This window comes from Lissotriton vulgaris, unplaced genomic scaffold (genome assembly GCF_964263255.1).
Source record: "Lissotriton vulgaris unplaced genomic scaffold, aLisVul1.2 SCAFFOLD_3696, whole genome shotgun sequence".
Taxonomy (NCBI): domain Eukaryota; kingdom Metazoa; phylum Chordata; class Amphibia; order Caudata; family Salamandridae; genus Lissotriton; species Lissotriton vulgaris.
Window position 1 is genome coordinate 133,770 of NW_028248861.1, and position 17,487 is coordinate 151,256.

Below are 17,487 nucleotides of genomic sequence, written 5' to 3' on the forward strand. Positions count from 1 at the left end.
ATGTCCCTCAGGCCAACTGGCCTCGAAAGGGGCGGAATGCCCTGAGTCTCAGTGTCAGGGAAGCTGCGCAGGCAGCACAGCACACAAACCTAAACGTAGCAGTCGCCCACAAAGTGCTGGGCAACTGATGCAGGAAAAGTTAGGGCAACGTTGGAGCCAGGAGGGCTCAAGGACAAGGTGGGGAGACACAGCGTGGGAGCCTCGGGGCTACAACCAACTAGCTGCCTGTGTCCCCCTAGAGCCTCTCAGGGCTCGCTGAACAAATGCACAAATGTAGAGCTTCAGCGCTCTCAGAATGAATATGCCCCCAGAGCCTCTCTCAGGGCTCTAAACGATGTGGGCAATGAGCCTCGCTGGGCTCGCAGAAGGAAATGCCCTGAGCCACTTGGGGCTCTAAAGAACCAATACGGGCGGGTGGAGCCTCTCGGGCTCTAAATGAACAAATGGCCCCCAGGAGCCTCGGGGCTCCCAAAATGAATGCTGCCCACGTTGGAGCGGCCCGCTGCCAACCGGGGCCGCTCAGGGAACAAAGGTATGCCGCTGTGAAGCCCTCGTGGCTTCACTCCATCAATGGGCGCGAGATCGCGCTACTGGGGGGAGAGGGGGCGGACACCGACAATGTGTCCCGGCGCCCCTCCCTTCTTGCAGGCACTCACCGGGTCTCTGCAGCGGGGGGTCCTCTCCTCTCTTCAGGTGCCTCGGGGACACGGCCGGCAGCCCTTCTCCTCGCTGCTCGGCTCCGGGGGCGGGACTTCCGGTTCGCCTCTCCCGGACCGCGCAGCGATTGGTTGCCGGTCCAAGCACTTCCGGGTCGTCGCGGGCAGCGCAGTGGCCCGTTTTAGGCAGGCAGGCAGGCTCTCAGTACCCGAGGAGTGGGCTCCCTCGTGGTAATTACAAAATCCAAGTACGGGGCAATGCCGGGTGGGCTCCGGCTCTCAAATTAAAAATAAAGCGAGGTGGGCACTCGCTCCGCCGAAAATCGACAAAATCGGCTCCAATGCCGGGTGGGCACCGGCAATGTCGGTAAAGCGCTCCCAAGCGCTCTGGGAGCAAAGGAGAAGCGCCCTCAGCGCTTCAAGGCAATAAAAGCGCGCCTAGCGCTATGAATCAAAGTCAGAGCGCCTCCAGGCGCAGCAAAGCTCCAGCAGGGTCTGGAGGCAGGCAGAGGGGCAAGGCAGGGCCAGAGCCAGCACACTGGGTCTCCAGGCAGGGAGACAGCCAAGTGGCGGTCCTCTTGGCCCCAGCGGCAGCAGCCCCCTCTGGCAAGATCCTGGAAGAAAACCAAAGACAGGACAAATTGTATGGGGACACAGCCCCTTCTTATACAGTAAAATCCCTTTGCCTCATGGGTGCAGGGTGGGGGAAAACCAGTCGCAGCTGGTTTTGAAGTACTCTGTTTACCTCAACCACCCTCTCTATTCACTGGCAGGGCTAGGGACATCAGTCGCACTACAGGGGGTGGAGCCAGCATTGTCTGGGTAAAGTCCAGGCCCATCAGGGACCAGGTGCACTCCTCCCAAGCCATCAAGCATGCTAATCTCACACTCACCACCGGGCAGACCCATCCAGCCTTCCTGGAGCCAGGCTCACCAGCCAGCTCCAGCCAATCACACTGCAGGCATATTTTATAGTAATATGCCAACTCCTAGAAATGGCATTTCTACACATGACACACACATACGACATACACCATTGCGAAGCATTCATTCCCACGAACTCGCACATACCAAATTCGAGCATGCACTCCCCACACATCAGGAACTACTAGGGACACAGACATTCCCCATGCATCCCTATGGGAGAGCAGGCCAGCCTAACTACATGCACGCACTTTACTCTGGGACACAGAGAAAAAGTGCGCACAGACCAGAAAATCATCCACACATATCACAGACCTAAAGCAAAAAGATTAGGGGTGAACCTGCCTTAAGGGCCAAGTCCAACACAACCCCCTTCCAGCCAAAACGCAGGGCAGATCAATCACCACCGTGATGGACTTCCCTGCTTGGGGCGATAAAACACGGACGCTGGCCCGCAACTGCAGGGACACCCTCCTGTTTTACGCCACTGTGAACCCCTGGGGTTCTTTCTAAAACTATGGTAGGGACTCACTGGATTACCCCACTGGTACTCTCCAGCTGCCCTCGGCCAGGACCAGGCCCTAGGCCACCCAGGTGCCACTGGTTCCTGCCAACTCACAAAGTGGGGGGTAGTAACCCCTGGCACATAACAGCCATGCTCCACTCTTCCTGTCTGCAAGACAGGGCTAGACTGCCACTGGTTCTCCAGCCTAGGGTCTACAACCTTAGGTGGACCAGGAGTCTCAGGGAAGGCTCTCCTCCCCTTACCTCTTCTCCTATGGTTCCTCCGCCTCCTGCGAGGGGTACCCTCTAAACACCATTCTCCCAACCTAGGGTTTAACCCCTCAGGTGGTACCGTGGTCAGAGGTGGGCTTTCCCACCCTCCGCACCCCCTTCCAGAGTCCTGCTCCCTCCCAACCGGGGCGGTACCTCTGGAGAAAGAACTGGTCAGGATACTGGTTACAGTACTCCCACCCTTCAGATCAGGCAAACCCTGAACCTGGACCTCCAACCTCCGGTCTAGAACCTTTGGTGGAATCACTGCCTGGCACTCCAGGACTTCTGAGACTCACAGGTCACTCCCCAATCACTCCTTTCACTGGACTTCTGTACTCTCCCTCCTGGAGCAGTACTGCCAGACTCCACAACTACAGAAGCTCTGCTCACAGATGCTCCAGGTACTCCACACACTAGGAGATCTCCCTCAAGTGGACTAACAGGTAAGCATAGGTCCCCACCCTGGTGTTCCCTAAAGAAACCATCCAGGCTCTGAGGCAGGGCTTCGGGCATCTGGGGACTCTCGGTCTCACACTCACTTCCGCTCCACTGAGACAGACAGCAAGCCCCTACACCCTCCTCACTATACTGAGACCTAGCTGGGCTACTCTCACCCTCCTCCACCACGCTGGGTTGGAGAAAATCTGACCCACTATTATTGGAATCACTCACTAGCGGCGCTAAGGAACCTCTTGCACTCTCCCATCACTCCGCTTCTCTTGCAAGCTCACAAGGCTTAATCAATCCACACCCTAACAGGTGTTGGCGCAACTCTGGACAACCAACACTGAGCAACTGCTCGTTGACAACTAGGTTAAACAGCCTATAATACTCAGGTTCCCCGTGAACCCTTAACCAATCAATCAGTGCATCCTCACAAGCATTTGAATACTCCTCCCAATCCTGGTGAGGCAGTCTCCTAAGGTTCCTAAACCTCAACCTATTCTCCTCCTCTGGAGAAACAGGAACCATGCTCTGGGAACTGGGAGTGGGACTGTCTACACTAACACTTAAAAAGCTGTCACCACTGGACTCCACCCTCCCTGGGGAATCCAGACAATTACAAATGCACTCAGGGGGTAACCTACTCTCTAAGGCTACCTTCTCCCTGAGCAAGGCCCTCTCAGCCTCTAGCTTGGCATGCTCCAACCTGAGCTGTTCCATCGTTAGCTGATGCTCGCTCTCTTCCTTCCTATCCAACCACTCCTCTGGGGACAGGGAAAGGGATGGGGCGCTGGTACTGACACTGGACCCAGCAAGGGACTCCCTATCTCTGGGGTCATCACTCTCTGCTGACATCCATCCACTGTCATCACCATCCAACTCACATTCATCAACAGAATCTTCAGGGCTCCCCACAGACTCACCACCCTCATGGTGTGCGGCCCGGGCCCTATCTCTCTCACTGTGCTCGAGCTCCCACTGACCCTTTTGCCACAGGATCAGGCTGTCCCTAAGCTGGGACTGAGTAACCAACTTACTCACCTCTATGCCTCCCTTTTCGCAGAATCTGACCAGCTCTAATCTACTGTACCTAAACAGACTACAGAGATCAAAAACTGGCTCCATTTTGGCGGACGTTCTAAGGAAAAGTTTGACACAGGGAACCTGGGGGTCTGAGCTAAACAGGAGAATACAATCACAAAATTCAGCAAGATTCCTATCAGAGAACTTGCACTCCACTGTCGAGCGTAACACACACTCATTCACACACAACCCTCCCCTCGGACTGGTAAGGCAGTTTCTACCACCCCTGATTTTCTCAACCTGACCACTAGCGACACAGGTACCAAACTCTGGGAGCAGGGCGGGGAACAAGGTACTGGACAAAATACAAAGTGACATCTTTCAGGAGAAGCAAAACTGAACTTCCCTAAAAAACAATAATCCCCAAAATGTGGTTATCTAAAAAATGCAGAGCTTTGAAGTGTGGCCTGTCGCCACTGTGGTACAGCGCAAACACAAATCCTTATCCTCACCGCTTGCCGCCAATGTTAGAAATGGGACCCTGGCTGGCCAAGACTCGCGTCGAGGTCAGTCAGGGATCGCCATTTCTAAAGTCAGGGCAAGGGAGTCACACATCAAGGTAACCCCCGCTCACCCTCTAGGTAACGTGGCGCGAGCAGTCTAGGCTAAACTTGGAGGCGGTATGAGTTAAGTATTTGCGCACGCACCCCAGCAACAACACCCAAGGCCCACCACAAAGGAAAACTCCACACAAGGATATATAAAAAAAATAGCCTTTATATTGTAATAAACAAAACACATTAGATAACACACGCAAACTTTACAATGTGCCAGGGGCACGGGCAGAATTTACAAGGGGAATTATGTACAGGACAGGGCCACATGGACCACTGTCAGGGGTAGGCACTTGTCAGAAAACAATACTGGTAGGTACACACTTAGGACATAAACATTAGAATGATTAGCACCAAAATTATAAATGCAACACACATCCAGTAATCACTGGAACAGAGTAAAGACCTCCTACGCAACCCTAAATCACTGTAGGCAATCACGCAGGTAACTAGGACCTTCTCATCAGGACCTAAGGAAGGAATACCAACACCTAAGCAATTCACTCTTAGCAAAGGGAAGGAAACCTAAACATAAAATGGGACGTCAACAATCCTCTATGCAGGTCACTCTTAGCAAAGTGGATAAACATAAAATGGGACATCAACAATCCTCTATGCAGGTCACTCTTAGCAAAGGGGATAAACATGAAGTGGGACGTCAACAATTGCACATGAGATAATAAAACACAGAGGTGCAGATTAGAACATTTTGCGCAAGAATCACATACATAGAAATTACAATGCGCGGGGTGCACGTAGCACAACACTCACAATGTCCCTCAGGCCAACTGGCCTCGAAAGGGGCGGAATGCCCTGAGTCTCAGTGTCAGGGAAGCTGCGCAGGCAGCACAGCACACAAACCTAAACGTAGCAGTCGCCCACAAAGTGCTGGGCAACTGATGCAGGAAAAGTTAGGGCAACGTTGGAGCCAGGAGGGCTCAAGGACAAGGTGGGGAGACACAGCGTGGGAGCCTCGGGGCTACAACCAACTAGCTGCCTGTGTCCCCCTAGAGCCTCTCAGGGCTCGCTGAACAAATGCACAAATGTAGAGCTTCAGTGCTCTCAGAATGAATATGCCCCCAGAGCCTCTCTCAGGGCTCTAAACGATGTGGGCAATGAGCCTCGCTGGGCTCGCAGAAGGAAATGCCCTGAGCCACTCGGGGCTCTAAAGAACCAATGCGGGCGGGTGGAGCCTCTCGGGCTCTAAATGAACAAATGGCCCCCAGGAGCCTCGGGGCTCCCAAAATGAATGCAGCCCACGATGGAGCGGCCCGCTGCCAACCGGGGCCGCTCAGGGAACAAAGGTATGCCGCTGTGAAGCCCTCGTGGCTTCACTCCATCAATGGGCGCGAGATCGCGCTACCGGGGGGAGAGGGGGCGGACACCGACAATGTGTCCCGGCGCCCCTCCCTTCTTGCAGGCACTCACCGGGTCTCTGCAGCGGGGGCTCCTCTCCTCTCGTCAGGTGCCTCGGGGACACGGCCGGCAGCCCTTCTCCTCGCTGCTCGGCTCCGGGGGCGGGACTTCCGGTTCGCCTCTCCCGGGCCGCGCAGCGATTGGTTGCCAGTCCAAACACTTCCGGGTCATCGCGGGCAGCGCGGCGGCCCGTTTTAGGCAGGCAGGCGGGCTCTCAGTACCCGAGGAGTGGGCTCCCTCGTGGTAATTACAAAATCCAAGTACGGGGCAATGCCGGGTGGGCTCCGGCTCTCAAATTAAAAATAAAGCGAGGTGGGCACTCGCTCCGCCGAAAATCGGCTCCAATGCCGGGTGGGCACCGGCAATGTCGGTAAAGCGCTCCCAAGCGCTCTGGGAGCAAAGGAGAAGCGCCTCAGCGCTTCAAGGCAATAAAAGCGCGCCTAGCGCTATGAATCAAAGTCAGAGCGCCTCCAGGCGCAGCAAAGCTCCAGCAGGGTCTGGAGGCAGGCAGAGGGGCAAGGCAGGGCCAGAGCCAGCACACTGGGTCTCCAGGCAGGGAGACAGCCAAGTGGCGGTCCTCTTGGCCCCAGCGGCAGCAGCCCCCTCTGGCAAGATCCTGGAAGAAAACCAAAGACAGGACAAATTGTATGGGGACACAGCCCCTTCTTATACAGTAAAATCCCTTTGCCTCATGGGTGCAGGGTGGGGGAAAACCAGTCGCAGCTGGTTTTGAAGTACTCTGTTTACCTCAACCACCCTCTCTATTCACTGGCAGGGCTAGGGACATCAGTCGCACTACAGGGGGTGGAGCCAGCATTGTCTGGGGAAAGTCCAGGCCCATCAGGGACCAGGTGCACTCCTCCCAAGCCATCAAGCATGCTAATCTCACACTCACCACCGGGCAGACCCATCCAGCCTTCCTGGAGCCAGGCTCACCAGCCAGCTCCAGCCAATCACACTGCAGGCATATTTTATAGTAATATGCCAACTCCTAGAAATGGCATTTCTACACATGACACACACATACCACATACACCATTGCGAAGCATTCATTCCCACGAACTCGCACATACCAAATTCGAGCATGCACTCCCCACACATCAGGAACTACTAGGGACACAGACATTCCCCATGCATCCCTATGGGAGAGCAGGCCAGCCTAACTACATGCACGCACTTTACTCTGGGACACAGAGAAAAAGTGTGCACAGACCAGAAAATCATCCACACATATCACAGACCTAAAGCAAAAAGATTAGGGGTGAACCTGCCTTAAGGGCCAAGTCCAACAAGCTCCAACTCGCTTCTCATACCTACCAAACTGAACAGCACAGGATGGGCACAGCACTGCAGTGGGGCTTAAAGGAGGAGCACAGGACTGCAGCAGAGTTCACAGAAGGGGCAGAGCACTGCAGCGGGGCTCACAGGAGGGGCACAGCACTGCAGTGGGACCCACAGGAGGGGCACAGCACTGCAGCAGAGCCAAACAGGAGGGGCACAGCACTGCAGCGTGCTCACAGGAGGAGCACAGCACTGCAGAGGTGCAGCACAGGAGGGGCACAGCACTGCAGCAGAGCCATACAGGAGGGGCACAGCACTGCAGCGGGGCTCACAGGAGGGGCACAGCACTGCAGCGGGGCTCACAGCACTGCAGTGGGACCCACAGGAGGGGCACAGCACTGCAGCAGAGCCAAACAGGAGGGGCACAGTACTACAGCGTGCTCACAGGAGGAACACAGCACTGCAGAGGTGCAGCACAGGAGGGGCGCAGAACTGCAGCGGGACTCACTGTCAATGAATGGTGGCAATATCAAATTGGATGACTGAGAATTGCCTCCAGCTAAACCCCGGAAAGACAGAGATCATGCTAATGGGGACAGCCCCTACCCTTTATCGGAGGAATGGTGGCCCTATCAACTTGGTACAGCTCCCATGCCCAAACAAAGTGTCAAAAACTTGGGGATAAAACTTAACCAGACCCTGACCATGAAAGCTCATATTGCTGCCACTACCAGTTCATGCTACTATAGTCTTCGCCTTCTGCGCAGAATTTTTCCCTTTCTGCCCATGAATTCTCGCAGGACTCTCGTGCAGGCCATGGTGATTAGTAGATTGGACTACGGGAATGCCCTGCTGGCTGAAGTGCGTGAGACATTGATCTCCAAGATACAGGTGGTCCAGAACACCGCGGCCAGACTCACTCTGAACCGTCCCGCAGGTACTCCCTCTGCCCCATTGTTGAAGGAACTGCACTGGCTACCGGTGAAGAAACGGCCCTTTTTCAAAATTTGTTGCCTCTCATATAATGCCTTGAGAGGCAAAGGTCCGCTCTACCTTAAAAAAAACGTTGCAGTTTACAGACCATCACGAAATCTCAGATCCAGCTCGCAGGCTCTTCTGTGAGTGCCTCGCATACGTCAAACGCGCCCTGGGGGCAAGGCTTTCTCTTACCTTGCCCCACGATATTGGAATAAATTACCCATCCCTCTTCGTGGGATCCCTAACTATAATAATTTTAGGAAAAAACTGAAAGCTTATCTGTATTAATTACTTTGGTGAGCCCCCTGCTCAGATGCTCCTCTACAGCGCCGAGATGCCCCCGCGTGATTTGTATAAAAGTGGCAATAACAAAACATAACATAACAGGAGGGGCACAGTGCTGCAGTGGGACTCACAGGAGGGGCACATCAGTGCATTGGGGCTAACAGGAGGGGCATAGCACTGCAGCGGGACTCACAGGAGGGGCACAGCAGTGGAGGGGGGCAGCACAGGAGGGGCACAGCACTGCAGCAGGACTCACAGGAGGGGCACAGTGGTGCAGTGGGGCAGCGCAGGAGGGGCACAGCACTGCAGTGGGGCTCACAGGAAGGGCACAGCACTGCAGCCGGTCTCACAGGAGGGGAACAGCACTGCAGCGGGGCTCACAGGAGGGGCACAGCACTGCAGCGGGACTCACAGGAGGGGCACAGCACTTCAGTGAGGCTCACAGGAGGGGCACAGCACTGCAGCGGGATTCACAGGAGGGGCACAGCAATGCAGCCGGACTCACAGAAGGGGCACAGCAATGCAGCCGGACTCACAGGAGGGGCACATCACTGCAGTAGAGCAGTACAGGAGGGGCCAGCACTGCAGAAGGCTCACAGGAGGAGCACAACACTGCAGAGGGGCAGCACTGGAGGGGCATACACAGGAGGGGCACAGCACTGCAACGGGGCTTACAGGAGGGGCACAGAAGTGCAGCTGGGCAGCGCAGGAGGGGCACAGCACTGCAGCAGGACTCAAAGGAGGGGAACAGCACTGCAGCTGGGCTCACAGGAAGGGCACAGCACTGCAGCAGGGCTCACAGGAGGGGCACAGCACTGCAGCGGGACTCACCGAAGGGGCACAGCACTGAAGCGGGGTTCACAAGAGGGGCACAGCACTGCAGCGGGACTCACAGGAGGGGCACAGCACTGCAGCGGGACTCACAGGAGGGGCACAGCACTGCAGCAGGCTCACAGGAGGAGCACAACACTGCAGAGGGGCAGCACTGGAGGGGCATACACAGGAGGGGCACAGCACTGCAACGGGGCTTACAGGAGGGGCACAGAAGTGCAGCTGGGCAGCGCAGGAGGGGCACAGCACTGCAGCAGGACTCAAAGGAGGGGAACAGCACTGCAGCTGGGCTCACAGGAAGGGCACAGCACTGCAGCAGGGCTCACAGGAGGGGCACAGCACTGCAGCGGGACTCACCGAAGGGGCACAGCACTGAAGCGGGGTTCACAAGAGGGGAACAGCTCTGCAGCGGGACTCACAAGAGGGGCACAGCACTGCAGCAGAGCAGAAAAGGAGGGGCACAGCACTGCAGCTGGGTTCATAGGAGGAGCACAGCACAGCGGGGCAGCACAGGAGGGGCACACACAGGACGGGCAAAACACTGCAGCGGGGCTTACAGGATGTACACAGCTGTGTAGCGGGACTCACAGGAGGGGCACAACACTGCAGCGGGACTCACAGGAGGGGAACAGCACTGCAGCGGGACTCACAGATGGGGCACAGCACTGCAGCGGGACTCACAGGAGGGGCACAGCACTGCAGCGGGACTCACAGGAGGGGCACAGCTCTGCAGCGGGACTCACAGGAGGGGCACAGCTCTGCAGCGGGACTCACAGGAGGGGCACAGCTCTGCAGCAGAGCAGAACATGAGGGGCTCAGCACTGGTCACCCAGTTATTATATGCACATGAGTGATGCCAGCAGTCACACTGGACTTTATGGTCATTTGTTCTTGCGCGTCTAATGAGCACGAGATGGGTTCGAGAGATTGAGGGTCTCCAGGAGTCACTCAATATGTGATGACCTTTCTCTTAATGCCACCTACGGATACGCCATGTTTTCTGATCTGTATCACACGTAGCGTAATGTAATTTTTTGCTATGATGCTACCAGCTCAAAGGTCATATGACGTCATTTCCCGAAAGGTCAATGTTACACTAATTACCATTTTTGAAACTTGAAAACTCCCAGAGCTTTTTATCCTCACAGCATGTTGGCAATTATGTCATTTGGGCTAAACTAAAATGCATGTTTTACGATGAATTATGGATGAAAAGTTCCGATGTGAGGGCTCGAGTGAGGTGACCTGTACCGTAGACTGTTTTAGCAAGAAACGCGTAAACAAAAGTGAAAGAAAGAAGTGTCTACCACAATCTCTCCTTTCTTTCACAATGGCCGAACTTCCACTATCGCACAATCTTTCACAATCACTGACACGCAGAGCAACGCCCTGCCTTCAACGGCAGCAATGCAGTCAGAAGCGAAGCAAGCATGCCATGGGCTGTTACTGTGATAGCAAAATACATCAATCAGCAGGGTTCAATGGGACCCTCAGGACTTTGGACCCGGTGCACTGCACCTGCTGCGCCTTTGGTAGCTACGTCCCTGAATGCAAGCTGATGCACTGCACGTGCAGGAGGGAGCGAAAGAGGAAGTCTTAAGTGTAATTACAGACGCCCACTTGAGTTTCATTCTGATGTGGACCTGTATTGAGTGTTTACAGCCATCCCCAAGAACTTGAACTTTAAACGTGAGCCACAACAGATTCACTAACAGTGCACATCTCACGAGGAGGAGATGATGCTGTGCCTCATGTAACTAAGCAACACTAACAAGGTGAAAGCGTGAAGCTAACAATTTGCACTTAGCAACCATCGAAGGCATTTGAATGAAGATTTGTAACCCTGGAAGCCCTGATGGTATTTCTAGTTGACCAGTCACAAATGGTTTTAGTTGCATGTAGAAATATCGGCTACAGAAACATTGTGCTCCCCAAATGCTGTGACCAAAACATGAACAAGGTAAGCGCATATAAGCAAGTATGGAATTACTATTCTTAACTCCACATTTACGTACCTTGAAGAGATTAGATATTAGAGGGAACTGGCAGTGACACATTTTGCTCTATAGAGGTGCATAAGCGGCGCAATGGTGGCAAAGTGATCAGCAGGCGGCGATTTTGCCAGGGTTTGGAAGATTTTTGAGGTTCCTGGGGGAATGCCTGAGGTTGGTTGTATGTCAAAATATCATCAATAATTATAATTTTTAAATACATTAATTGCCTGATATTCAAAAATATTGTGCCCTCGGGTCTACATTTCCAATTATTAATTCTAATCTGGTGATGTTTTTCAACAGGATAGTTATATTCTTCTTGCAACACCTGATATTGGGTTTATGATATTCTGGTTCCACGCCCCTGTGTTATGGACTGCTAGAAGGCCGGATATCCTTGAAAACTACTGCCATCTGAAAGCCAGGGCACGGCATCATAAACATCAGAGAGCAAACAACTAATGCAATGAGGTGTGCGAGGGCTAGCGGGCAGATGATTAAGATGCAGAAGCCATACGCACAATATGCTGCCCAACAGAGGTCTCCTGAGACACCCCTCCATCATGCGCCAACAGTAGGAAACCACTGGAGTGAAAAGATCGGAAACTGAGATAGAGCGTGTGACCATGGGTGAGCTAGAGAGGTGTCCACTGGTGAGTATAAATTAACAAGGGGTGGAGAAATCACACCATATGAGATGAAGAGGAAGACTGGAGAAAATGAGATGGGAGAGCTGGAACAGAAGGAAACCTTACATGGGGGGTCCAGACATTTTCCTTTATTTGGTTCAGCCCAAACAGCATGGAATGCAATCAGTGATTGGCAAGAGCTGAAAGTAGGGGGAGGCGAGTTTGGAGCGCTTGCCCATGGGTGACATTTCAATCTATGCTGTCAACAGCCCTGGCATCGCGAGACACATTTCCAGGCAACAAAGCATCGGGTCGTCTAGAAAGACATCCATAGAGTCCACAACATTCCCTGAAAGAGTGAGTCCTTCACACACCAAAATAGCTCACTGAATTTTTCCTCCTGTACATGGTCCGGCGGTCAACACTGCAGAGCAATGTATCTGAACCACAAAATATGAGTGCCTCTGAAATGTCCAGGAGCTACCAGGCTCTATCACCCTTAAAAGAGGACAAAAAGGTCAATTCATAGGCTCAAAAAGAACTCTAAGAAGACGGCTACCAAGTGATTCACGTAAACACTGCTGACATGGGTCAGCCTCACTAAAGACATAAAAACTAAAGGAAGTGGATCCTGCGGTGCCTGGAAGGTAACTTCACCAGGAAAAGTATGGAAACCTATTAGTAAGCCAATCAGCAGGCCCAGCCTGAGTTCTAAACTCTGCAATGCGCCTGAGGGTATTCCACTGAAGGGAGTAACACAGACCGAAAGGCTATCTGCAATGACTGAGAGAGCCTTGAAAGTTTTGGTGCCTCCTTCCTCTCAAACTCTGTCTTTTTAGGCAGGATCCTGAACTTTAAAGACAAGATGCTAACAGTCATTGCATGATCATTGGGTGTGGAGAGAAGAGCTTGGCAGAGTTTCTGGGTCCTGGTGAAGCACTGAAATGTCTCTCTCAATCCTAAAGGTTTTTGTGGTCTCTCAAGTTTTCTTTAGTCAGAACCATCTGTTCTTAATCTTTCTCCTGAAGAGAGCTTAGCTGTCACACCTAACCATTTCGAAAATGTAATGCAAACTTATTCAAGAGTCTTCGCCCCAAAGCGGCATGAATTTTTTGAATGGGCTGTGTGCAACAGACTTGCATCCCCAGCCCCACCTTTTCTTGTTCACACCCCTTGCTTCCTAGACACGTCATTTTATGTCTCCACCATACATCCTTTCTAAATTAGAAATGTTTTTAAGTGTTTTCTCTCTGTCGTTTTTAATATTATATTCTCTTGTTGTTTTATGTCTCTTGTCCATTGACTCTTTTATTCTTCTAATGCTCCAAAGACCTGTAGCTGAAGAGGGCTAAATTAAAAAAATGATTGTAGTAATGGTAAACAAAAATCTTAATGGTATGTAATGCACAAGTCGAACAAAACTATATGTGCCCTCAATGGAATGGTTGGAAACAGTCCAGCCAAAGAAAATGGGTTACCAGGAAGTCCATGTTATGGGTTCACATTGTCGATTCAGTTTATTGCAATGTATTTGATTCTCAACATCAGATGATATGAACAAATTTAACATATCCAAATGCCATTCTACAGAATTTAAACATTAGAATTCAGTACAATGATAAAAAAGTAGAAACTTAAACAAATAAAAAACAATCTGGTTCATAGCCCAGAGCCATTACATTCATCAATACTTATTTTGCTTTTGATATCATAATGCTGTTAAAGGTAGGACAGATTCCATTTGGGCAGCTATCTTTCAGGGTTAAAGAAGAAGGCAGCTGCTCTAACTTTAATCTTGCCCAGGTCTACATTACAGATTTAAGAGGGAGAACCCTGTCCTCAACACAAATAACAACAGTTACATTTTGTGACCTTGCAATCTTTTAGTATATTTCCCCTTTTTTATTCTTTTGGATTCCACCACTGTTTATCTTAGGCCAGGCTACAGCAGTGGGCAGCATTTGCCTTGAAATTGTTTCCTTCCTTCTTTTTTTCAGATCCTTTTCAGGTATAAAGACTTCCAAGAGTGGGCATCACTTACAGACACATCTAATTGATACAAGGGAGAAACAAAGTTATTCAATATATTGTTTGAGAGAACATTTCTGAGATAATTCCTTTTTTCAGCTGGGCACGTAATGAGTTGTTTGATAAATGTCATTTCCCCAGAGTAAGATTGCCCTTAACAGCGTAAAGAAACTATTTATATACCTATTTCAATTGGACAGTTTCAATTGGTAAGGATTTCCTTTCCCATCATCTTGCCCTCAATTTCATTAAGAAACGTTTACAATGTGAATGCGTTCAATTAAAAAGAAGCATGTGGGTGATATTTTTTAATTAAAAAACCAGCAGCAAATGCTGATGTACTTTTTCCAAAAATATCTATAGAGCACATGGATACTTCGACTATGAGCTAAGGCTTTCAGACTTGATTGTTCTGTACTCCAGAGATCAGACTGATTTTGAGAAAAAGTCCCATCCACCTATTTCTAGTGTGACACACTTTCAAACACCTCCTTTCCTAACCTCAAAGTGAGGAAAGCACTTTTCTATTCTTTAGGACTATTACCCCTCCCTCTTGGAAAAATTAACCTTTAAAAATGTTTTTCAAGTATGCCAACTCAATGTTTGGCAAGTACGCTGAAACGTTTGCAACCTACTTGAGCCCAATCGATGTGAGGTCAAAGAAGATCCCCTCATTGGCCTATAAGAGTGCTTGCACTGGTTCAGATTACCCATGGGTTAAGTTTCCAGGGTACAGTCACCTTCTTCAGGTCATTGGCCCCACATGGTATCAGCGCCTGCTACAATGTAGGGGAACTCGACGGCATTCTTCTCGCAGATCCACTTGTTGGGGTTGAAGCAGCTCTCCACAGAGAATGTGAATGTGTCTTTGCCCGAAATGCAGGTGTGGTCACTGGTGTCATCCTTGATTGGGAACCTGAGTGTACAGAGAAAAAAACATTAATTGAAAGGAGTTATTGATTTTAGTGTTTAATGAATCTGTGACATCCTCTACAGAATGAGAGTCGGCTCCATAGCAGCTTGGTGGTTGTGTCTCAACTGATGTGGTACAGTGGTCATATGTCCAGATGTTTAATAAGAAAACCAAATACCACCACTCCAACAAAAAGCATATGGTCCCCAGGAAACTATTCTAGTAATCTGTTCTACTCCCTCGTATTCACAAACACATAAAAAAAAGTAAATGTTTCAATTGAGATCCACAAAATATATTGCAAGCATTAAAAGCCTATAGGTGTGTTTTTGGTTCAGTAAGTATGTGTTGAACACGAGGGGTGCAGTTCCTAAGGGGTTGATGGAAGGGGAAGGGGAAAAGACAATACTTTTGTCATGTTGCCCTCACACACCCCGAAAGGTGTCAAGCTTTATCATTGGGCCTTGCTCCTCGTCGGGCCAGCGCTGCAATGCTCGACAGGCTCACCGTTTCCGGGGCTCTTTGTCGGAGATCTTTTTAGAAGTGCATGCGGTGATTTAAAATAGGTCAAGGTCTTTCCTAATCTCAATAAATTTAATGGTAAAGGTAGATCCTACCTAAATAAAATGAACTGGACGCCCTATGGGGATGTAATGTTCCTAACAGGGTGTCTCTAGAGTGGGGTTGACATGTATGTTTTGTGCCTAATTGTTCCTAGGGAATCGGTTGCCACTTCATCAGGACCTATGTGAAAGATTGGTGCACAAATGGAAAGACAGGCTCCAAGACTATTGGGAGGTTGCCTGTTATGGGGCCCTAGTAGTCCTGTACTGGGCGTAGTTGACACCCGTGGTTCAGGAACTACGGGCCGACGGGGTTGAAAGGAGCACAATGGTGCTCCACTCAGTCGGGTGGCGGCAACTTGCTTGTATGCCTACCCTCGCTCCGGTTCCCCGTTGTTTATTGATGGGAACAGTTATCTATGTGTGGGTATGAATAAGCTGATGAATGGAAGGATTGATTTGTCAGAATATGGATGAAGGGAGAAATGAGTGGGACTTTTTAGGTGGATGAATAGACACATGAAAGAGCTCGAATAGGAACGAATAGGAGTGTGGGTGACGACAGATGAAAGGGTGTCAGGATGGCTCAATGATGTGAGGGTGCATCGGTGACTATATGCATGTATGTCTTAATGAATGGGACTGTAAATAATGAGAACTGTTTGAGGGAATGATGAACGTATGGATCAATGATGGTAATATATGGATGATATACTCAAGGATAAACAAATCAATCTGTACATGAAAGTGTGAGGATGGTTAGCTGAAAGAACTAGAGTTGTGATGGTTGGGTGAATGAATCTAAGTGGGAGGATGCACAGGAGAATGCTAGTTTGGAGTTGGGTGAATGAGGAACTTAGAGGATGACACTGTGTGGGTACATTAATGTTGCATACATTAATGAATGACAGTATGAGGGTGGATAAGTGAGAGCAGGGATAAGTAGACGGATGTATTGACAGGTGAGATTATGAGGATGGATTATAGGGTGAATGAATGAAAGGGTATTAATGTACAAAAACGTGGTTGGTCCATGGGTATGTAGTAAATAATGTATGAAAGTCTGATGATGCATAAACGGGATTATGCAGGTGGAGTTTTGTTCATTCCAGGACACATTTATGTGCCTGGACTAGACAAACTCGGTAGGATCTGATGCGTTGCATGAGTGATGTGCACTCTGGTGTTTTTGGACACATTTCCAGTTCTTAACACGCACTTCAAGAAGGCATTCGTTTTGACCCACTTTGGCTATAATAGTAGCTCAGACTTTGCATAGAAACCCATGGGTGTTTGTGCTAGCGCCCCAAGTAATGTCCCCTTGTCACAAAGTAACTCAACGTGGAGCAGGCCGCCTTTTACATTGAGAAAAGGGCAACTTCCTAGTGCAAATTACCTCTTGCGGTGGAAAGAAAATACCAATGCCTCCCTTTGCGTCATTTTGTGATGGCTCCTTAATAAATTTGCACCCCTGTACCTGGGATAGGGGTGGAGTGGTCTTATAAAACTGCCAGGGTGTCAGGGCTGGTGCACAATACATTCACAGCACAGCTCACATATATCACACAGGGCACATGTAACTCCATGGTGCAATGCAGCAGTAATACTCATTTACATTCAATTTCACAATGCCACAGTTATGTACTGACTTGTGTAAGTTCAGCAAATGTGTGTGTGAATGTCCAGTAAATGGACATTCACACACACACACCCACACCCATACATACACACGCACACACACGCCGGCGCACATGGAGACAACCGTTTAAACCAACAGGCAGGCATACAGGCACAAAAAGCCACAGGTAGACAGGCAGACAGATACATTACGATACAACCACAGGGAAGCATACACACACGCACAAAGACCCAAGACAGCCATACATGCAGGAACACAAGGGCATAGAGGCAGGCAAACACACTGCATGCGTACAGACATGACACAACATGTACTCACAGTGGTAGAGATACCTCAAAACATATTGACGACAGAGGCTCCCAGCCACACCCACAAAGGCAGAGAGAAAAGCAGACTCTAACAGTCACACAGAAGCAGCATTCCAGTCCAGCTAGGCAGAACCGCTTTCCATAGCCTGTGCATACAACCCCCCCCCCCACTGCCGGGAGGCCC

General features: G+C 50.5%; 1 long non-coding RNA gene across 2 annotated transcripts; it reads right to left on the bottom strand.

Annotated features, from left to right (window-relative positions):
• Window positions 1-13,346: 13,346 nt before the first annotated feature.
• Window positions 13,347-14,836, bottom strand: LOC147663782 (uncharacterized). 2 transcript variants are annotated; one of them, XR_015305233.1, is made up of 2 exons: window positions 14,621-14,836; window positions 13,347-13,901 (listed from the first exon to the last, which is right to left on the bottom strand). It is a non-coding gene; the product is annotated as an uncharacterized LOC147663782 (long non-coding RNA). The 2 variants fall into 2 exon arrangements; XR_015305232.1 differs by having other exon boundaries at window positions 14,591-14,836.
• Window positions 14,837-17,487: the final 2,651 nt, after the last annotated feature.